The sequence below is a fragment of the Pelophylax lessonae genome (assembly GCF_965119305.1).
Source record: "Pelophylax lessonae genome assembly, chromosome: 5".
Taxonomy (NCBI): domain Eukaryota; kingdom Metazoa; phylum Chordata; class Amphibia; order Anura; family Ranidae; genus Pelophylax; species Pelophylax lessonae.
In genome coordinates this window covers 83,684,770-83,708,440 of record NC_138772.1, presented here as the reverse complement: position 1 = coordinate 83,708,440, position 23,671 = coordinate 83,684,770, and positions in this window count along the sequence as shown.

Below are 23,671 nucleotides of genomic sequence, written 5' to 3'. Positions count from 1 at the left end.
AAAGCAGTGGTGAACCCCAGACTTAAAATAAAAAGCCAGGCAAATTTATAATGTGATAGTATGTATCGCATACTAGCACATTATGTGAAACTTGCCTTAAAACGAAGCCCTCCAGCAGGGCACTGTCACCGCTAACAGGGCTTCCATCTTCACCCAGTCTTCCTTCCGGGTTGGCCTGCTCCGGTCCTTTGATTAGACGAACCGCGATGACATCACTCTCGCACATGCGCGCAGGAGCCACTGTTCACAGCACAGGGCTCTGAAGGAACGGCATGGGTATGCTGTTTCCTTCAGAGAGCATACGCCGGTGACTTCACTGCCGGCTTCACAAGTAAATATCTCCTAAACGGTGCACGTTTAGGAGATATTTACTGTACCTATAGGTACTGTAAGCCTTACAATAGGCTTACCTATAGGTAAAAAACAACCATGGGAGTTTACTCCCACTTTAACCACTTGCCGACCACCCGCCGCAGTTTTACTGCGGCAGGGTGGCTCTCCTGCACAAGCCGACGTAGACCTACGTCGGTCCCGCGCGGGAGGCTAGGAGGCAAACACGCTCCCGCCCCCACTCAGGCGGGGAAGCCGATGCACAGGTCAGGCGGCTCCGATTGCCGCCTGACACCCGCGATCGCTCCCCGCTGAGAGAGGACAGTCGGCTGTGTTTCATTTCTTCTCCCTGAAATGATCACAGAGCTCATGTGATCCTTCTGTATAGGATCACATGTCTCTATGGTCATTTCACAAGCCACGCCCCCCCAGTTAGAATCACTCCCCTAGGCTCACATTTAACCCATTGATTGCCCATAGGGTTAACCCCTTCCCTGCTAGTGTCATTATTACAGTAACAGTGCATATTTTTAGCACTGATTACTGTAGTAATATCACTGGTACACCCAAAAGTGTCAAAAATGTCACTTAGGGGTCCGATCTGTCCGCCGCAATGTCGCAGTCCCGCAAAAAATCGCAGATCGCCGCCATTACTAGTAAAAAAATAAATAAAAATGACATAAAATGACATAAATCTTTAATAAAGCTAGTAGACGCGATAACTTTTACGCAAACCAATCAAAATACGCTTATTGCTAATTTTTTACTAAAAATATGTAGCAAAAAACAAATTGGCCTAAAATGTTAAAAAATTTAGATTTTTAATTTTTTTTTTTAAATGTCATAAAACAGAATGTAAAAATATATATATATATATATATATTTTTTTTAAATTGTCGATCTTTTTTTGTTTATAGCGCAAAAAATAAAAATCGCACAGGTGATCAAATACCATGAAAAGAAAGCTCTATTTGTGGAGAAAAAGGACATCAATTTTATTTGGGTACAGCGTCACACTACTGCGCAATTGTCCGTTAAAATAACGCAGTGCTGAATCAGAAAATAGGGCCTGGTCATTAAGGGTGAAAATCCTCCGGTCTTAAAGTGGTTAAGCTGGCCATACTCTCCTCAAACCTTGCCCTGTTTTTGATGAAATTCACTCAATGGGTGACCCTGAAGCCACTTCTCCACCGGCTTCCCTCAATTAAAAAGACATAGTAAGCAGATATCATGGCAATTTGACAGGTCTTCTTAAAGGTCCACCCCTCCACCCACTGATGCCTTCTCTGCGCTACCTCACTGCCCCATGGAACTGTCAGTGCCCTCTAAAACATGCAGTACTTCTGTGTATGGGGAGCAAGTGACCTTCTACCCTTACTGCCAGAATGCAGTGATTCAGACCTGAGCGGCCAATCATCAGGCCTGAACGCTGTCACATGGGGAGAGGTAATTGATTATATGTAAACTCCTAATACAGATGAACATGGAGCTTACATGGGGATTAAAGTGGAACTGAAGACAGAAAAATGAAACATGCAGGCTTGCAATTTGTCTTCTGCAGTGCAACACATTTACTTACCTGTTGGCAATCGCCTGCAGAATTTACACTGAGTTGCACACTGGCAGTGTCCAGGGATGACTGCACTCTTGTGCATGCTCGCAAGTAACATCATCCAGTGCTGGACAATCAGAGCGGCCAAAGACTGGCACCCAGAAGAGCCCAGGGAGAAGATGCCAGCACCAGCAAGGAACCTTGTGCATGTCGGAGTGTTAAAAGCTTAGGTGAGTATTTGTCCTTTTTAGTTTACAAACTTTTATTCAGGGTAAAAAAAAAGGCAGTACAGTCCTTTTTAAGCTCGGTTCAAATCTCTATGCAGTTTTCTTTTGATCCGTTTCTGCAGTGCTTTTTACGGTGCATTTTGCATTTTTGCACATGTACTTTTCACGCGTTTTTTGATGCGTTTTGCGTTGTTTTAAGGTTTTTTGGGGGGAATTTGTTGTTGGGTGAATTAAGAAATGCAAAACACAAATTGGGGCAAAATCGCATAAGTAGGGGGATATGATTAACATATGCAAATACATAAGGGGTCCATATAGTGAACTTGGTGTTGAGTTATTCATTTTAAGGTCAACACAGAGGACAAGGGAGCATTCTTTATGTCTAGAGGAAATAAGATTTCGTTTCCAAATACGGAAAGGTTTCTTCACAGTAAGAGCTTTGAAAATGTGGAATAGACTCCCTCCAGAGGTGTTTCTGGCCAGCCCAGTAGATTGCTGTAAGAAAGGCCTGGATTCTTTCCTAGGTGTACATAATATACCTGGGTACTAACATTTACAGGTAAAGTTGATCCAGGGAATATCCGATTGCCTCTCGGGGGATCAGGAAGACATTTTTTCCCCTGCTGTAGCAAATTGGATCATGCTTTGCTGGGGTTTTTTGCCTTCCTCTGGATCAACTGTGGGCATGGGCATGGGCATCCGCAGGTAGGGGCAAGGGGGGGCATTTGCCCCCCCCCCCCTGGAATCAACTTCCCCTTTCAAGAGGTTGTTAAGCCACTTTATACCTTCCTGTCTAGCCTGTTTAATAATCCTGTGTGCATGTGTATGTGTTTTAAAAAAATAAGCTGTTCTTTACCAGTTTTCAGAGGGCCGAGCGCCACTCACGTGACCCGCTGGCTCTCTCCTCTCCCTGTCTGATAGCTGCCTGCAGAGGGCGGGCCAAGGATTCCTCACTGATGTCAGTCAGGAGGGGAGGAGAAGGAGAGAGGTGGCAGGTCACGTGAGCAGTGAGTGGCGCTCTGAAAACTGGTAAAAGATGGCTTATTTTTATAAAGACACTGGGGCACACAGGATTATTAAACAGACTGTAGACAGGATAAGAAACTTTAAATGAAACTACAGCAGCAGAAAGGGAGACAGGAGGGCTGCAGGTGACCAAGGCACGTAAACTGACCACAGTGTCAGGGCTCAGCAGCCATGGTATATGGTGGACAGTTTACAGAGGGAGGACATAGCCAGGCAAGATCAGCCAGGTATGTTCGGTGATAGAAGGGTCAAAATGACACAGCAAAGCATGTATAGCATGCTTTAAGGGAACAGGGTCATTTTTTTTTTTAGGTTAACAAATGCTTTAAGAATAGGTGCTGCTGTTTGCTCTTTAACCACTTTACAACCGGAGGATTTTGCTGTCTTCCGTCCAGGCCACTTTTTGCGATTCGGCGCTGTGCGACTTCAACTGACAATTGCGCGGTCGTGCGACGCCGTACCCAAACGAAATTTACGTCCTTTTTCTCCCACAAACAGAGCTTTCTTTTGGTGGTATTTGATCACCTGTGCGATTTTTACTTTTTGCGCTATAAACAAAAAAAGAGCGTTTATTTTGAAAAAATAACAATATTTTTCACATTTTTTTATATGAAATTCCCCCCAAAAAAGATGTAAAAACCAATTTTTTTAAAAGTTTTTGGCCAATTTGTTTTATGCTACATATGTTTGGTAAAAAAAATCGCAATAAGCGTATTTTGATTGGTTTGCGCAAAAGTTATTGCGTTTACTAACAAAGGGAAAGATTTCTGTCATTTTTGGTGTTTTTTTTTTTTAACGCGTAATGGCGGCGATCTGCGATTTTTTTTGCGGGACTGCGACATTGCGGCGGACAGACCGGACCCCTGACTGACATTTTTGACACTTTTGGGGGTACCAGTGACATTACTGCAGTAATCAGTGCTATATATATGCACTGTTACTGTAAAAATGACACTGGCAGGGAAGGGGTTAATTTTATTGGAGAGGGAGGGGTTAATGTATGCCTGGTGCTTACTGACGTGTAGGGGGGGAGGTGACTATGTGATTCATGGACAGATCGGATGTCCAGCTATGCTGAACAGTCCGATCTGTCACTCCCTGTCACTATGGAGATCCGCCCGCTGTGTTTACACACAGCGGGCGGATCTCCAGACTCGATCCCCGACGATCGGGTAAGAGCAGCGGCGATCGCCGCTGCTCCTCCCCTGGCCCGACTCCCGCTGTGAATGAAAACAGCGGGAGCGAGCCTCCGGCGGCGCGCAAGCGCCGCCCAGAAGGGGAGGAGTCCAGTCACGTTAATACTACGTGACTGGACGGGAACGAGCCACTCTGCCGCAGTACTATTACCGTAAGCGGTAGTAGAGTGGTTAAAAATAAATACTGAAAAAACTTATAATGACTAAGCCCCTTCCCTTCATGACATTTGTTGAAAAGGGGCGGAGCATGGGTGAGCTTGAAATGATGCCCACCCCCCCCCCCCTGAAAAAAGTTCTGCGGACGCCCATGACTGTGGGTATAGGAATGTGTATATGGGATTGTATGGTTGTGTTTTCTTTTTTGCTTTTTATTGGAGCTAGATGGACTTGTGTCTTTTTTCAACCCGACTAACTATGTTACGGGTGTTACCGCCTTAGCCTTAGACTGCCTTCACACTGATGCGTTTTGCTGTGTTTTTACTGTGCTAAAAATGCAACCCCTTTAAGTCTTATGGGACTCTACACACCAGGTGCAATGCAATTTGAAAAGTCCTGCATCCTGCATCTTTATGAAAACCACACCAAAAAAGCAGGTCCCTATTGTAATGAATAGAAAACACGGCAAATATGCATCACCCGTGTTGCGTTTTTGGAGTGGTTTTTGAGTCACATGTCCAAGTTATACAGGTGCATGCTGTGTAATAGGCACCCAGAAAACCCACTGGAAATGCATTCAAAACACATATGCATTTTTTCCGTGTTTTTTTTTCATTGGAGTGGTGTCAAAGCAGCCTTAGACCCCTTTCACACTGGCTTTCCGATCAGGTCACCTGTCAGTTTTTCAGGCAGACCTGATCGGATGATGACACCCACTGCTATCCAATCCTGTCTGTGACGGATGGAAACTCTATTTTCCATTTGTCTGGAGGATCGCATCGGATTGGATTAAAATTAGCCAGGGGGTCCGTTTTCATCCGATCTCTCATAGAGGACAGCATGGATCTGACAGGTCTGTCTGCAAAGTAAACGGAGACGGACCTGTCATCCGCCTGCTCAGCGGAGATCGGCGGATCGATCCCCGCTAAGCAAAACGGAGTCCACCAGGCGGAAAGCCCATGTGAAAGGGCCCTACGTTTTGCTGTAAACCCATTGCTTTGATAGATGTATGGAGCAGTGTGTGTGTGTGTGTGGGGGGGGGGGGGGGCATAGTAGAGTGACAGTGGGCTTTCAGAAGAACCTTGTCACTTTGTCCTGATGATAAAGTGACAGATTCTCTTTAAATTCTCCTGTTCCTGTATGGTATGCCAACATGCAAGGCCTCTTTTATTTATTTATTTATTTTTATGCCAGGCCTCTTTTATTTAGCCGCTAGACTGTGGAAACACAATTTACAAGAAATAAAACGCGTAAAGGTCCTGGAAGAGGTTGGTAAATACTGGAAATGTTGCAATTCACCCATTGTAAATATCTCAGGAAGATAATCTGAATGAGGAATCATAGACTCCCTGACTCCCATAAAGAATGCACTTTTAGGCAGACACATCCCCCAATGGTTTACATTCTAAATTTAGCAGTTATTAACGAGGCTCAGTCATGTGCAACACTAAATCATATTATTACACTTGGTATTGGGAAACCGTTTTCGCACACTCTGAAATTTTACTTCCACGTTGCCTTATAATCAGCAGTGGAAAGTCAGTCCTTTTTGCACCTTCTATCTAATGCCAGACTCCAAGCTAAAGGCCCGTACACGCAATAGGAAAATTGGAAGTAAAATTCAGTCCAACGAACGACCTGCCAAGTATTGGATCGTTGGTACGGTGCTTTCGACAGCCGATTACAAATTTTCGGACAACAAAAACTGAATGTGCAGCCTATAAAACTATTATTGTACGTGAATACAACGTCTGATTTTTGTTTTTTTAATACAGTTTTCGTTTGAAAAAAAATCAAAAGAGCAGGACTAGGCATGCTCGAAAACGAAAGAATACATACAAAACAATTCAACACGACATCACTTCTGAAGTTGAATTCTGTGGTACGAGAATTTTCGTATGCTGAGTAACCTCTTCACTTTCCATATGAGAATAGCGTGCAACAAAAAACAGACGAAAATTCGTCCAATAATCTGACCCTGTGTACGAGGCTTAACAACTACACATTGAAATACATATGTGAGATGGTCTTCCTTTTAAGGGACCTGTAATTCTATTCAGCTGGTACTGTGATCCAGGCCCCTTGCTAGATTGCATATACTCCCTGCAGACTGAACAGCCTGTGATTGGACAATAGAGGTGCAGCAGCCTGTTGATACGATCATCAACCCCCTTCTGTAAGCAAACCTAATAGGATCACAAGGCTGTCCCACCCTCTCCCAATGTGAGTGCTGCCGCGCAGAGAATTATAGGAAGAGAATATCAAAATATATTCCGATATGTTAGATACTATATATATATATATATATATATATATATATATATATATATATATATATATATACACACATAAATATTTTATTATATCTTTTCATGTGACAACACTGAAGAAAGGACACTTTGCTACGATGTAAAGTAGTGAGTGTACAGCTTGTATAACAGTGTAAATTAGCTGTTCCTTCAAAATAACTCAACACACATCCATTAATGCAGGGGTCCTCAAACTGCGGCCCGCCAAGGACATTTATCCGGCCCGCCGGGTGTTTTTGCCGCCGCTGCCCATCACAGAACAGAGCAGAGGCAGCTTGGAGGAAGTTGGCATCATCCCCCCCCCCCCCCCCCGAAGATGTTGTTCAATCAAGACTAAGGTGAGACAGATCCTGACACACCAGATTACCCCTGCATCCCATGGGCACTAAATAGGCTGCGATGGTGGGCACTGATTGGGCTGCGCTGGCAGGCACTGAATGGCTGTGCTGGTGAATGGTTCAATGGGCCACTTGACTGGACTTGCCCTCCAGACCTAAGGCTGTACTACTACAGACTGCCACTGCCTTGCTAAAGAAGCTGAGGGTAAAGGGGATAGACTGGCCAAGCATGTCTCCAGACCTAAACCCTATTGAGCATCTGTTGGGCATCCTCAAACGGAAGTTGGAGGAGCGCAAGGTCTCTTAACATCCACCAGCTCCGTGATGTCATCATAGAGGAGTGGAAGAGGACTCCAGTGGCAACCTATAAAGCTCTGGTGAACTCCATGCCCAAGAGGGTTAAGGCAGTGCTGGAAAATAATGGTGGCCACACAAAATATTGACTCCTTGGGCCCAATTTGGACATTTTAACTTTTGTTGCCAGCGGTTTAGACATTAATGCAGGGGTCCTCAAACATTTTAAACAGTCCCTCAGACCATTGGAGGGCTGGACTATAGTTTAAAAGACTATTCCAAATTGCTATTAGTAAAATACCAATATATATATATATACACACAGCGCTACAAAAACAATATACCAGCAATAACTTTGCCCACACAGAGACATACAGACTGCACTGCCCATCAATGCAGTCTGATCAGTGTCCATCAATGTAGCCTTACCAGTCCACATTATTTCAGCCTCACCAGTGCCCCATGTTGGTGGAACTCCGCTTTTACTCCAGGCTCACGCATATTTCCAGTTCACACTGCCCTGTGTGAACTGGCACAGGTAGCTGATAGCATGGGTGAGAAGTCCCATGCGATCCGATTCCACTGCAGAAAAAAAGAAGGCATGTGTGCCTTTTTTCTTCTGAATCTAATGCAAGTTCAGCCATACAAGCATATGAATCGGAGCTTACACAGCACACAACATCATACAACTGAATAGCAATCAGAATATAAATGCACTTACTGTCAATTAAATTGGGTTTTCTACTCCTCGGCTGTCTGTCACTGACCAGCACAGGAGAACAGCAGGCAGCCCCTCTAGAAATCAGAGATCACTCTGTTACCACCCCTCTATCATTTACTCAGCGGTGGGTGTGCTGGGGATCTACATTCCCAGCACACAAGAATATCACTGGGAGTGGAGCCGAGGGGCAGGTGAGGGAACGGAGGGAGAGAGAGCCAGTCAAGCACCGCCAGGTGAGGGCTGGCAGATGTAGGTCTGGGGGGCAAGTCCAGTCAAGTGGCCCATTGAACCATTCGCCAGCGCAGCCCAATCCGTTCCCACCATCGCAGCCCATTTAGTGCCCATGGGCTGTAGGGGTCATCTGGTGTGTCAGGATCTGTCTCATCTCAGTCTTAATTGAACAAACCTCTTGGGGGGGGGGGGGGATGATGCCAACTTCCTCCAAGCTGCCTCTGCTCTGTGCTGTGATGCTCTGTCACGTCTCCTGCTCTCTCTCCCACGAGCCAGCGCCCGACGTTCACTGCCCATAAGTCACCACGCAAGTCACGTCCAGCCGGCTCCTCCCACATGCCCTGGCTGCCTCTGAGTCCTGGGAGGTGGGAGTTGTAGTCCGGCTGCACTGTTCGGTTCCTTTCACCGCCAGGAGCTTGATTGAGTACTACAATTCCCATGATCCAGCGCTTCAGCCGGCCAGCTAATCGGCGGCTGCTGCCCCCTCTCCCTCTTCCACCAATGATAGGCTGGCTGCCGGACCGTCCGTCTCTTATGTTGAAAAAACACCGGATAAATGTCCTTGGCGGGCCGCATGTGGCCCGTGTGCCGTAGTTTGAGGACCCCTGGTTTAAAGGGTCAAAGTGGTGCAGAAGAACATACACTTACCAGCTACCCCCAAGGGGGCAGTGCTACACCATGATCAGTAATTATACTGTACTAATGACACTGGCTGGGCAGGGGTTAACATCAAGGGACCATCAAGGGTTAACAGTGTGCCTAACAATGTGTAAATTGTGCTGCCTTTACTTACAGATCTGGCTCTTTTTCCTTTCTGCTTTTCAGGGATAAGAAACAACCCGATCACTGTTCTATGTACACAGAGCTATGCGTGTTTGTGATCACAGCAGGGGTCATTATGGGGTGCACGCATGGTCGCTCCAAACCTGGAAGGAAGCAAGCTGGCCACGTACATGTACCTTGCCTGTACCTGGAACCCGCTCACAGTATATTTTATGTGAATGGCTGGCAGGAGGTTAAAGAACATCTCCTCCCAAAACTAGCATTTTCATTTTGGATTGGGACAGGCAATGCCAAATTTAGATGTTGGGAGGACCCAGGGCACTTTAGTTTCGATGGGCTTTAAAATACAGGAATAAAAATGTATGGCATTTAATTTACTCATCAAAGTCTATTTATTATTGCATGTCATTGGAAGTGTACACATAGTGAGTCATACATCTGAAGTCAATACCGGTATACATGTAAATACATGTCAGCACAACTCCAATTAGATTTGTAGGTAAAACAGATTACAAAGAATAGTTCTCTAATGATATGAACACTTTGATATCCATAGATTACAATGGTATCTGTAGATTACAATGGCTGACATAACGATTTACATAACAAAATATCTAGAAAAACAACATTTGATAGATGACATAACAAACATGACGAGAGTAACACAACCTATGGATCTCCATCCACTGTCCACATAATTATAAAAAACAGAATACAGTAAAACCTTGGATTGCGAGCATAATTCCTTCCAGAAACATGCTTGTTATCCAAAGCACTCTTATATCAAAGCAAATTTCCCCATAAGAAATAATGGAAACTCAGAAGATTCGTTCCACAACCATTTATTCATAAATCCTTCAGTTTATATTCCATATGTATAGCAATGTGGTTGTGTAACCATAAAATGTCCATCCACAAATGGCCGCCTCCACAAGGGGATTAGAAGCAAAATCCAGCAGGAGCTACAGAGTATAAAAGAGAAGAGAGGAGCCTCTAAGTGTAGCAATATGGTTACATTTCACCACTTGCCGACCAGTCACTGGGACTGTACTGCGGCAAAGTGGCTCGATTCCGTCCAGCGACGTAGACCTACGTCGCTGGACTCCTCCCCTTGTGGGCGGAGGTTCGCTCCCGCTGTTTTCAGTCACAGCGGGAGTCGGGCCAGGGGAGGAGCGGCGGCGATCGCCGCTGCTCTTCCCCGATCGTCGGGGGAATCGAGTTTGGAGATCCGCCCGCTTGTGTAAACAAAGCGGGCGGATCTCCAAAGTGACAAACAGTGACAGATTGCAGGGTTCTTGCCCAGACATGCGATCTGTCCTTGTGTCACTCAGTCACCTCCCCCCACACACGTCAGTAAGCACCAGGCATACATTAACCCCTCCCTCTCCAATAAAATTAACCCCTTCCCTGCCAGTGTCATTTTTACAGTAACAGTGCATATTTATAGCACTGATTACCATAGAAATGTCACTGGTACCCCCAAAAGTGTCAAAAATGTCAGTCAAGGGTCCGATCTGTCTGCCGCAATGTCGCAGTCCCGCAAACAAAATCGCAGATCGCCGCCATTACTCGTTAAAAAAAAAAACACCAAAAATGACAAATCTTTCCCTTAGTTAGTAAACGCAATAACTTTTGCGCAAACCAATCAAAATACGCTTATTGTGATTTTTTTTACCAAACATAGGAAGCAGAAAACAAATTGGCCAAAAATTTAAAAAAATTTTGATTTTTACATTTTTTTGGGGGGGAATTTCATATAAAGAAATGTGAAAAATATTGTTATTTCTTCAAAATTTACACTCTTTTTTTGTTTATAGCGCAAAAAGTAAAAATCACACAGGTGATCAAATACCACCAAAAGAAAGCTCTGTTTGTGGGGAAAAAAGGACGTAAATTTCGTTTGGGTACAGCGTCGCATGACCGCGCATTTGTTAGTTAAATTCGCACAGTGCCGAATTGCAAAAAGTGGCCCAGACGTAAGACAGCAAAATCCTCCGGTGGTAAAGTGGTTAATGAAGGTTCAACATTTAGCAACTCACATGGTTGTTGATTAAAAGAGGGACATCGAAGTATGCAGGCATCCGGGGTAAAGCTGTCCACATGGACCGTCCTCCGCACTGCCACCTCTCATCGCCGTCAGTATGCAGTCGTGACGGGGAAGACTACCCTGCAGTAGAGCGATCTGAAAGCGAGGATTAAAGCGCTTGTGGAGCGCAGTGTGGAAGGGATGACGATGTGAAAAGCTTTACCCCGGATGCCTGCATACTTAGATGTGCCTGTATTTATCATCAACCATGTGAGTTGCTAAATGTTGAACCTTCATTAAATGCAACCATTTTGCTACAGTAAGAGGCACCTCTCTTCTCTTTTATACTCAGCTGTGACATCACCCTACCTGTATATCAAAACATATCAAAACATCGCTTGTTTATCAAGTCAAAATTTCTAAAAAAAATGTTGCTTGTCTTGCAAAATGCTTTTAAACCAAGTTACTCTCAATCCAAGGTTTTACTGTATAGAGGTTGGTCCAGTCTGATGGTGCTGCATGAAATTTACTCTGTAGTCAACAATCCCATTAAAGCTGGTCATACACAGAACAAATTTTGGACACTTTCTGATGAACTGGCTGAAATTTGCTCAGTAGATGTCCCTATCCCCACCTTCTTACCTAACATCATTCCCTCCAATGAGTTGGACAGAAATGTTTTGCATCCAATCAGATGCGGCCGCTATTTGGTGATTCTGAGGTTGGGTTCACACTAGTGGGAATTGAAAGCCAGTTTCCCCACATCCAATTCGCATGACAGGAGATTGTGACTGGCTTTCAATGGAGCCGGTGTACTGCCGAAATTTCCAACCTGCCGAGATCTCCAAACCGTGTCACTTCCGGTCGGAGATCCCGCTACCGTTTATGTGCCGCCTTGAAAGCACGTTCACTCCAACTCCGTGCATGAGTTGGACTTCTCGGCAGCTCAATAGAATACTACTGCGCATGAGCCTGTGGACAGTGCCTCACAGTTGGAACATTTGGCAAATAATAACCCCTGCACAGTGCTATCCCCCATAGTAACTTGTACAATTAAGCCTGAAAGGGAATGCTGGGATTTATAGTTCCTCCAAAAAAATTTTGAATCTGACCTTGAAAGTACAGTACATGCTGGGATTTATAGTTCCTTTTCCATCACGCAGCCAGTGTCCCCGCCGTCATCCAGCCCGTCCACCATCACGCAGCCTGTGTCCCCCATAACGCAGCCTGTGTTCCCCGCCGTCATCCAGCCCATGTCCCCCATTACGCGCTGTTCACAATTGTGTTTTATTTTTGAGAGGAACTATAAATCCCAGCATGTACTTTCAAGCTCAGATTCACAATTTCTTTTGAGGAACTATAAATCCCAGCATTCCCTTTCAGGCTTAAACAATTTTTTTTGAGGAACTATAAATCCCAGCATTCCCTTTCAGGCTTAATTGTACAAGTTACTGTGGGGGATAGCACTGTGCAGGGGTTATTATTTGCCAAAAGCTGCAACTGTAAGGCACTGTCCGCGGGCTCATGCGCACTAGTATTCTATTGAGCTGCCGAGAAGTCCAACTCTCGTGTACGGAGTTGGAGTTCTCCGTGAATGGGCATTGCTGTTTGCGCATGCGCATTAGTATTATATTGAGCTGCCAAGAAGTCCAACTCATGCACGGAGCTGGAGTCCTCTGTGAACGTGCTTTCAAGGCGGCGCATGCGCGGTAGCGGGATCTCCGACCGGAAGTGACGCGGATTGGAGATCTCGGCAGGTTGGAAATTTCAGCAGTACATCGGTTCACACATCTCTGGAGCCGATTGCACAAGGGTCGTGTGCGTCTTTGGCTCAGTTTCAGGTCTGAATCCAGCCAAAAATTTGGGCCTGATTCATCCCTAAACGGAGAACAGGGACGCACCGGACCCCTGCTGTCAGCCGCATCTGTCTGCAGTGTAAACCCAACCTGAAACCTGCTGATGTAGGTTGTTGGAATACAATAGCTGGCTCTGCAGATTCATACATCCGTGCTACAAAGCGTGGATGGAGACATTAGTTCAATTTTTTTGTTTTTTTTTGTTAGGCCTGAATGAAAAAAATCGCCAATTTTTGCACTCACACCATATGCGTGTTTTACTGCGCATTTTGAAAAAAGCTGCAAACACAGATCATGCTTGTAGTGCCATTAATTGCTAATGGCACCCCAAGTGCAGGTAGAAGACACACCTTTTGGCATTTGTCACACAACAAAAGGCGCCACAAATGAACTAAAACGCGCACTGAAAAAACACCTGATGCTCCCCGACCGAAAAGGTTCTGGAGCTTCTTTGGGGCGATTGTTGCACATAGGACAGACCTTTTAAGTGAATGAGTTGCCCTAGGCATGATAACACGTAAAAAAAACACACACTAAACGCAAATGGAAACACGCAATCCCATTATGTTCAGTTGTGAATGGGGAGTAAGTGGCGTGCTCTATATGTTTGCTTGAGCCACAAAAGCTCATTTATAACTGAAAACATATAAATCTTTTCCAGATGATTGCAGATACAATGTTGCTTCCAAAGATACATTTTAACTGCTTGCCAAATGTAAAACTTACATATACCCTGCGCTGGATCATGTACCTAGCACTTGATCCACACGCTTAGGCAGGGGGTGCGTACCCGCTGGCCTGGCTATGCTGTGATTCATCCTAGCAAATGCTGATCACCGGCCAATGATTGACTGACAGCAATCAGTAAACAAGCTTCACAGAACACAGCTATTTGTAAACAACATGGAGCTGTGTTCAGACAGAAGATCTTCTTGTTTGTTCATTCCCTGCTAAGCAGGGAATATAAACAACTAGATACCCAGTAAAAGAAGCACACAGTACTCACATAAACACGTGTTTGGCACACTTTTAACCCCTATCGCCCTTAGTACAGTGACAGTTCATATTATTAGCACTGATCACTGTAATAATGTCACTGGTGATGTCAGTGGCAGTTAGTCAGCTCCCCCAGCGTCAGTTAGTGTCAGATTGCCTCTCGTACTATCGCAGTCCCTTTATAAGTCGCTGGTCTCTGCCATTGCCAGTATAAAAAAATAATTTAAAATCCCTGTATTTGTGGTCGGTAAATAAATGATGGATACCCTTGGTATGGAAAGTCGGTGTGGTGTGCCAGAACCGACGTAAGGGGGTAGGCCTGTAAATAAAGAGGGCCCCCCGAAGATTAGAGGTCAGGAAAAAAGGGGCGAAGGTGGGTGGGGCGACTCGAGCGCCCAGCAGCAGGCCGGTGTAGGGGAGGGGCGGCGCTATAAAGCCCGCTAGCTCCTCCCACAAACACCAGCCTGCGGACGAACACTTGTGGTCGGTAAATAAATGATGGATACCCTTGGTATGGAAAGTCGGTGTGGTGTGCCAGAACCGACGTAAGGGGGTAGGCCTGTAAATAAAGAGGGCAAAAAAGGAAGCAAATGACACACTTTATTGACAACCCAAATTCATGTTACAAGCCTACTAAAAGCTAACCTCAACTCCTTCTCGGGGTGAGGAATATATATCTGAAAGGCATCAGATTCCCATCGACCAAGTCTTTTGATGATATGACCTGGCGTGTTGTTGCCGGAGGCAGCTGACGCAGCTCCTATCCTAAAGGAGTGGCCAGAATGCGCCGCAGGGTCCCAACCCAGCCTGATACATAAGGTGCGGATGTAAAATATGAACTTAGACGTGGTGAGGGGAATGCCCAGCAACGCGAAAAGTGGTGAGTAGCTGGGCGAGCTCTGAGTCTGAGCTGCGTAATTGTCCAGGACCTTGACAGGGCACCAATTATTCCCCGATGGATACAAAGGGATGGACAAAGGGTGTCCCACCTGCCTGGTCTTAGAACACCGAAGTGTCAAGACGTAGTGATCTCCCCGTTTGACCAAGTCCCGTATGAGGAGGCATGTGCGACCCTCTGACTGGGAAGCCACCGTAAACTCCCCGGGCCTGAGAAAGCCGTAAAAGGCCAGGTACATGGCGGTCTTTACAACTAAGTTCGTGAAGGGCTCAAAAGGGGCCGTGTCCAACAAATCAGAAAGAGCCCGGAATTTCTCCCCATCTATCGGCAACCGCCGGGGTATGGCGATCCACCTTGCCGATGCCCTTCAAAAGGTTTTTCACTGGATATGCCCTGAGAAAGGGAGACGAGTTCGGCTGGTACGTCAGGACGTGATGTTGAACCCCCGACAAGTACAGTTTGATGGTGCTGGCAGAAAGTTTCAGCTGGAGGTGGCAAAAAGCTTCAAAGGCGACCATCGTCTGGACTGAGTGGTCGTGCAACCCAAATTCCGCTGAAAACCTCTGGAAGATGGACATGGCTCGGTCATAAGCCTTCCTGGTATAAGACGACAGAGCCATCCGGGCCAATTCCCGACCATGCGCCACAATCCGGGCTAGTCCAGGATTAAATCCTCAAACTTCGGGGTCCGAGTGGGGCATCTGTCGGCCGTTGGGTGGAGGTTGAAGAACACCTGTAATTTAGACCGAGAAAGAGCGTCAGCAGCTGCGTTGGAGTGGCCCGGGATATGTTCACAATAAAGGAAAAACTGGTGGGTGGCTGCTAACAAAGTCAGCCTGCAAACCAGCCTCATGATGGTCAGGGATGCAGACCGGCCCTTGTTAATGATGTCACAGGCTGCCTTATTGTCGCTAAAACACTTAACTGCCATCCCTGACCAGCACCTACCCCAAGTGAAAGCTGCTGCCATTATAGGGTATATCTCGAACAACGCCGAGGTCTCCCGGAAAGAGGCTAAGGCAAGTGACTCTGCCGGCCAATGATCCCTGAACCATGAATCCCCAAAGATGGCAGCAAACCCCGTGTGAGCAGCCGCATCCGTCCAAAACACAGGGAACTGGGGTGAGATAGGCGGGATAAACATGGAAATGCCGTTCCACCTTTCCAGGAACTCCACCCACATGGCCAGGTCCGCCCTGGCTGGGGGATCCAGGTGGGTGACAACACCCTCCGGAAGACCTGGCAATAGACACAGTAATCGGGAGATGAATGACCTGCCCTGGGGAATGATGCGCATGGCAAAATTCAATGACCCAATCAACGACTGCAGATCTTTCCTCGTATAAGACCCTACTTCCAGGAACCTGCCTACCACCTCTCAGATGCGCCTAAGCTTGTCCTCAGGGAGGCTGGACTGCATGGAGATGGAATCCAGGGTGATCCCCAAGAAATCTAACCTGGTGACAGGTCCAATCGTCTTGCCTGGTGATAGAGGGACCCCTAAGGTTGAAAACAAGGCCACAGTGCTCCTCAAACTGACAGGAGTGCAGTTGCCCTGTTCGATCAACAAGAAGTCGTCCAGGTAGTGCAAAACCGTAGGGCACCTGGTGATATTCAGAAGAAGCCAGCAAAGCGTCTCGGCAAAAGTATCAAAAATCCTGGGACTGCTTTTGGATCCGAATGTGAGCCTGATGGCGAAATAATATTCCTCCCTCCACTTAACACCGTGAACATGCCATAAAGAGGGGTGAATGGGCAACAGCTTGAAGGCGTTGGCTATATCTGTCTTGCTGAGCCATGCAGCCCTGCCTGCCCCCAAAATGGCTTGGATGGCGTTGTCCACGGTGGTATAGTGGAGAGAGAACTCAGCTGAAGGGATAAGAGAATTCAGGCTAGGGTTATTGGAGGAATGAGGAGCCGACATGTCAATGATTAACCGTCTTTTATTAGAGTATTTGCTTGTGGAGATGCCAATGGGGTTAGTACGCCAGGAGGTGAAGGGGGGGTCGGGAAAGGGGCCTAGCATGAACCCTTCCTGAACTTCCTTCCTGATCAGAAGGTCCACTGACAGCGGGTCCTCCCTAGCAGACAGTAGATTGGGGCATTCAAGTGACCCTGGGGGAAGAGACACCAACCCCATGTGGAACCCCCCTGAAAACCCCTGCACCAAATACTCGACCAGGTGCGGAGATGGGTGAGACTGAAGGTAAAAAGCCAGTACCTCGATCTTGACCTCGGTCAGTCATTGTTTTGGATTGAGCCTTGATGGACACATGGACTTGGTGTAAGCCCTGAAGCAGATAGAACAAACATGAAGCAGCCTGCAGGCACTGAAACTACACGCCCCACCGTTGAAATTGTTACAGACCTGGGCTTTGCCTAAGTAAATGATCGGGCGACCCAGTTTGTCTCTTAGGCCACGCTGCTCTGATCTGCCAGCCCCCCCCCCCCAGGACCCCGGGCGTGGAGGACTCAGTTTCCATGGGGCAAAGGTTGGCAGAGTTCGAGGTGGATGAGCATGTGGCGCAAGAGGGAGGCACCAATCCTGCAAAGTGCCTGCAGAAAAATTCGGTGTCCAAAAGGCTCCAATCAAACCGCACATTGAATTGTGCCAAGGTAGCCGCTGCTTTGGCTGAAACTGACTTGTAAAAGTCGTAAAAGGTAAAACCCCCGTACTTATGGCCCAAATCCACAACCTTGTGGAGATAAAGATCCAGTTCCTCCGGACGATGTGGGTAGACAGAGCATAACACATCCCTGTAAATCCCGAAAGCCAGGACGAATTCAGGGATGGTCAGCTTCTTATTTAGCCTGGGGTCTCTGGCCTTCATCACTACGGACAAATCCCCATAGTTGTAGACCTTATTCTCTACCACATCTTGGGAGGCGATAAGGAGAGCCACCAGGTTAACATCCTTCCCCTCCAGGATATCCTTGCGGAGGGCTGGGGGGACCATGTGTGCCGGGGTGATGATGGGAGATACCGCAGCAGAGGGGAAGAGGGGGACTGGGGGCCTACCCTGTTCGCTAACGGGGGCGGGAGCCTGCACCGGTAAGGGCGGAGGAGGAACCCCGTGAGCTGGGCTGGCGTCCTCCAGTTTCGTCAGTCTGTCGCCGATTGACTGCAGAGAAGACAGGATGGAGTCCAGAGTTCCTTGCATGGCCGATCCACAGCCCTGAGAGCTGGTGCCCAGTCCAGGATCTTGCGGGTGCTCAGTCAAGATCCTAAACAGTTCAGCCTTCCTAGCCGTGGCCGGGAACGGAATGCCGGGAACGGAATTCGCCAGAGGTGTCATCCGCTGACATCCGCAATCCCATAGACCTACATTATGTCCGTATATCATCCACAAACGGATGGGATGATATGAGGACATACAGACCGGATGTCATCCGTGTCCGTAAAAATAAAAAAAAAAGTGACTGAACGGACGACAAAAATGGAGCGCCCGTGTGAAAGAGGCCTAAGAAAGTTTACCCAGGGAACACAGTTAAACCTTTGATTGCCCCTGATATTAACCCATTCCCTGCCAGTGTCATTTATACAGTGCCAGTGCATTTTTTTTTTTAGCACTGATCACTGTATTGGTGTCATTGGTCCCCAAAAAGTGTCACTTAGGCCCCTTTCACACTAGCGGACCGTTCGGATCCGCCTGTCAGTGTTTTAGGCGGATCTAAACGGATGCCCCATGCATCTCTAAGGGGAAGAGATATCTCCGCTGACATCCGATCCGATCCTGTCCGTCAAATCCGGACTGATGGAAACCCTATATTTTCCATCCGTCTGGCGGATCGGATGAGAACAGACAGGCAGTCTGTTCTCATCCGATGCCATCCGCCAGCTCAGCGATCCCCGCTGAGAAAAAAGGAGTCTGCCGATGGAGCGCATAGTGTGAAAAGGGCCATAGTGTCAGATTTGTCCGCCGCAATGTCGCAGTCCCGCTACAAAAATCGCTGATCGCCGCCATTACTAGTAAAAACAATAAAAAATAAATATAAAGTCCATAAATCTATCCCATAGTTTGTAGATGGTATAACTTTTGCACAAACCAATCAATATACGCTTTTTGGGATTTTTTATACCAAAAATATGTAGCAGAATACAAATTGGCCTAAATTGATGAATAAATTACATAGTTACCTAGTTAGTCAGGTTGAAAAAACACACAAGTCCATCTGGCTCAACCAAAAAAAAAAATTAGATTTTTTTCTTATTTTTTTATTGGATGTGTTTTATAGCAGAAAGTAAAAAAATATATATTTTCTTTTTTCAAAATTTTCGGTCTTTTTTTGCTTATAGCGAAACAAAAAAAAAAAAAAAAAAAAACTGCACAGGTGATCAAACACCACCAAAAGAAAGCTATATTTGTGTGAAAAAAGGACATAAATTTTATTTGGGTACATCGTCGCACAATCGCGCAATAATCAGTAAATTATCAACAAAGCAACACAGTGCCATATCTAGGGCCGAGACAACTAATCAATTTATCAACAACTAATAGATTATGTAAATAGTTGTCAACTATTTTCATAATCGATTAGTTGGTCAGCCGATTAGTTGGCCTGCATACAGAATGCATTATTTGTTTAAATATCATTAAATACAGTGAAGCACACATAAAGCTCAGTACACCATCCATACATGTCAGAAGACACAGTGCAGCACACATACAGCTCAGTACACCATCCATACATGTCAATAAGTGCCTGAGAACTTGTGAATGTGTGAGGAGGAATGCCTCATGGGACAGGTAGTCCTGGGCAGGAAGTGAGTGGTTCTAAAGGCAGAAGTTTTTTTTTTTTTACCTTGCTATATAGGGGCACTCTATACTATACTTTGTCTGTTGACAGGAGAGGCGGCGGAGAAGTGAAAACTACTGACCGGAGGGGGAAAGTGACAGGGAAGTGGCGGGAGCAGTGAGAGACAAGCTGACCGAAAGAAGCTGCTGACAAGCGTCAGTTTACAGGGGCGGCTGAGCAGGTGCAGAGTGACATATATACAAAAGACTGACTGACTGTGTATAGTGGAGACGCTGGCTGAGGAGGGGTTAGTGTGAGCAACTAAGTACTCTTGAGTACTGCGAGTACCTGAGTGTTGTTGAGTACCTGTGCATTGTTGAGAACCTGAGTATTGAGTACCTGTGTATTGTTGAGTACCTGAGTATTGTTGAGTACCTGTGTATTGTTGAGTAGTATTGAGTACCTGTATATTGTTGAGTAACTGATTATTGTTGAGTAACTGAGTATTGTTGAGTAGTATTGAGTACCTGTGTATTGTTGAGTAGTATTGAGTACCTGTGTATTATTGAGTAGTATTGAGTACCTGTGTATTGTTGAGTAACTGATTATTGTTGAGTACCTGTGTATTGTTGAGTAGTATTGAGTGCCTGTGTATTGTTGAGTAACTGATTATTGTTGAGTACCTGTGTATTGTTGAGTAGTATTGAGTACCTGTGTATTGTTGAATACCTGTATATTGTTGAGTAACTGATTATTGTTGAGTACCTGTGTATTGTTGAGTAGTATTGAGTACCTGTGTATTATTGAGTAGTATTGAGTACCTGTGTATTGTTGAGTAACTGATTATTGTTGAGTACCTGTGTATTGTTGAGTAGTATTGAGTGCCTGTGTATTGTTGAGTAACTGATTATTGTTGAGTACCTGTGTATTGTTGAGTAGTATTGAGTACCTGTGTATTGTTGAATACCTGTATATTGTTGAGTAACTGATTATTGTTGAGTAACTGAGTATTGTTGAGTAGTATTGAGTACCTGTGTATTATTGAGTAGTATTGAGTACCTGTGTATTGTTGAGTAACTGATTATTGTTGAGTAACTGAGTATTGTTGAGTAGTATTGAGTACCTGTGTATTGTTGAGTAGTATTGAGTACCTGTGTATTATTGAGTAGTATTGAGTACCTGTGTATTGTTGAGTAACTGATTATTGTTGAGTACCTGTGTATTGTTGAGTAGTATTGAGTGCCTGTGTATTGTTGAGTAACTGATTATTGTTGAGTACCTGTGTATTGTTGAGTAGTATTGAGTACCTGTGTATTGTTGAGTACCTGTATATTGTTGAGTAACTGATTATTGTTGAGTAACTGAGTATTGTTGAGTAGTATTGAGTACCTGTGTATTATTGAGTAGTATTGAGTACCTGTGTATTGTTGAGTAACTGATTATTGTTGAGTACCTGTGTATTGTTGAGTAGTATTGAGTACCTGTCTATTGTTGAGTAGTATTGAGTGCCTGTGTATTGTTGAGTAACTGATTATTGTTGAGTACCTGTGTATTGTTGAGTAACTGATTATTGTTGAGTACCTGTGTATTGTTGAGTAGTATTGAGTACCTGTGTATAGTTGAGTAGTATTGAGAACCTGTGTATTGTTAAGTACCTATGTATTGTTGAGCAGTATTGAGTAACTGAGTAGGGTTGAGTAACTGAGTATTGCTGAGTATTGTTGAGTGCTGGGTATTGTTGAGTAACGGAGTAGTGTTGAGTATCTGAGTATTGTTGAAGTATTGCGAGTAATTAGGTATTGTTGAGTACCTGTGTATAGTGGTGTATTGTTGAGTACCTGTGTATAGTGGTGTATTGTTGAGTACTGTGGCGTAACTACTCAGTTGAGTGTTGACCTCACCCCAGTGTACTGAGCCAGAAATGGGAGCGGGTACCTGTCAAAACCAGGTAAATGCTCCCCCTCCTCCCCCAAAAGGTGCCAAATGTGGCAGCGGAGGGGGGAGAAGGCAGACAAGCGGAGCTTCCCCTTTTGGGTGAAGCTCTACTTTAACCACTTCAGCCCCGGAAGATTTTACCCCCTTCCTGACCAGGCCCCATTTTGCAATTCGGCACTGCGTTAATTTAACGGACAATTGTGCGGCCGTGCGACGATGTACCCAAACGAAATTTACGTCCTTTCTTTCCGCAAATAGAGCTTTCTTTTGGTTGTATTTGATCACCTCTGCGATTTTTATTTTTTGCTCTATAAACAAAAAAAGACAATTTTGAAAAAAAATAAATAAAAATAAAAATATTTTTCACATTCTCCTATAGGACATTCCCCCGACCAAAAAAATTTAAAAATCAAAATTTTTTAACATTTTAGGCCAATTTTGTTTTCTGCTACATATTTTTGGTAAAAAAAAATCGCAATTAGCTTATTTTGATCGGTTATCGCGTCTACTAACTACAGGAAAGATTTATGTAATTTTTATTTATTTATTTTTTTATAGTAATGGCGGCGATCTGCAATTTTTTTGTGGGACTGCCACATTGCGGCGGACAGATCGGACACCTAACTGACATTTTTGACACTTTTGGCAGGACCAGTGACATTACTACAGTAATCAGTGCTAAAAATATGCACTGTTACTGTAATAATGCCATTGGTAGGGAAGGGGTTAACCCTGTGGGTGATCGAGGGGTTAAATGTGAGCCTAGGGGAGTGATTCTAACTGTGAGGGGGGGGGGCATGTGGCTTCTGAAGTTACCATAGAGACCTGTGATCCTATATAGAAGGATCACATTGGCTCTATGATCATTCCAGGGAGAAGAACGGTCAGCTGTGTTTACAACATCCGACCGTCCTTCTCTCTGAGCGGGGAGCAATCGCCGGTGTCAGGCAGCAATCGGAGCCGCCTGCCTGCAGTATTGGCTTCCCCCCCTGACGATCGGGGGCGGGAGCGCTCACCCCCTACACTCCTGAGAGCGAGTGCCGTACATGTACGGCGATTTGCCTGGGAGCGGCTGCCTGCCCCAGTACATCTGCGGCGGGCGGTCGTGAATTGGTTAATGGGCACAAATCAATTTTGAGCCAATAAAATTGAAGAAAAAGTTTGCGAAATGTTCGCCGAACGGACGAGTCAAAAGGTTAATGTGTTTCTCGCCCGTTAAAAATTGAACTGTTGGTACTGCACATATGTGACCCAAAAGCAAAAAACAAACGAGAAACTCTTTCATTTACGTCCATTTAACAATTTATCCTTCGAAATTCAGTCATTATATGATAGTAAAATCGTTTGCTCTCACAACCGTGTGTTTGTTTTGCAAAAACATATGTGAATGCGTAATACAGGAGGTGTGAGTGCCGGTTCACACTAAGCCCCCGTTCACACTAAGGCGACCTGTGAGGCGACCTGGTCGCCTCCCATAGGGAAGCTGCGTACGCGTTCTAATAGGAGCGACACAAGTCGCTCCGACTTAGAAAAAGGGTCCGGAGCTTCTTTGGGGCGACCAGGAGGCGACCGACATAGACTTCAATGTTATGAAGTCCATGGCGGCTGCTCCGAGGTCGCGGCGCGCTGCTCGCACCGCAACCTCGGAGGTCGCGGTGCGAAGTAGCATCGCCCCTATGTGAACGGGGCCTAATACGACTTGTCAGGCGACTTGGTCAGCCTGGCAAGTCATGCACCATCGCGGTCATTGAGTAGTACAGGACTGGTTCTAATAGGAGCGACACAAGTCGCTCCGACTTAGAAAAAGGGTCCTGTACTACTTCGGGGCGACCTCGAGGCGACTTACATAGACTTCCATTATGTGAAGTCCATGCAAGTCGCGCCAAAGTCGCGCTGCACGCAACTTCACAGGTCGCCCCCTAAGTCGGAGCGACCTAATGTGAACGGGCTCTGATACTGACCAGATCACCAGGTGAAAACAGAGGGGAAAAAAAGCCTAAAAAAGAAAACGAATGCAGCCACCACATCTAATGATTGGTAAGATGCAATATCATTAGATT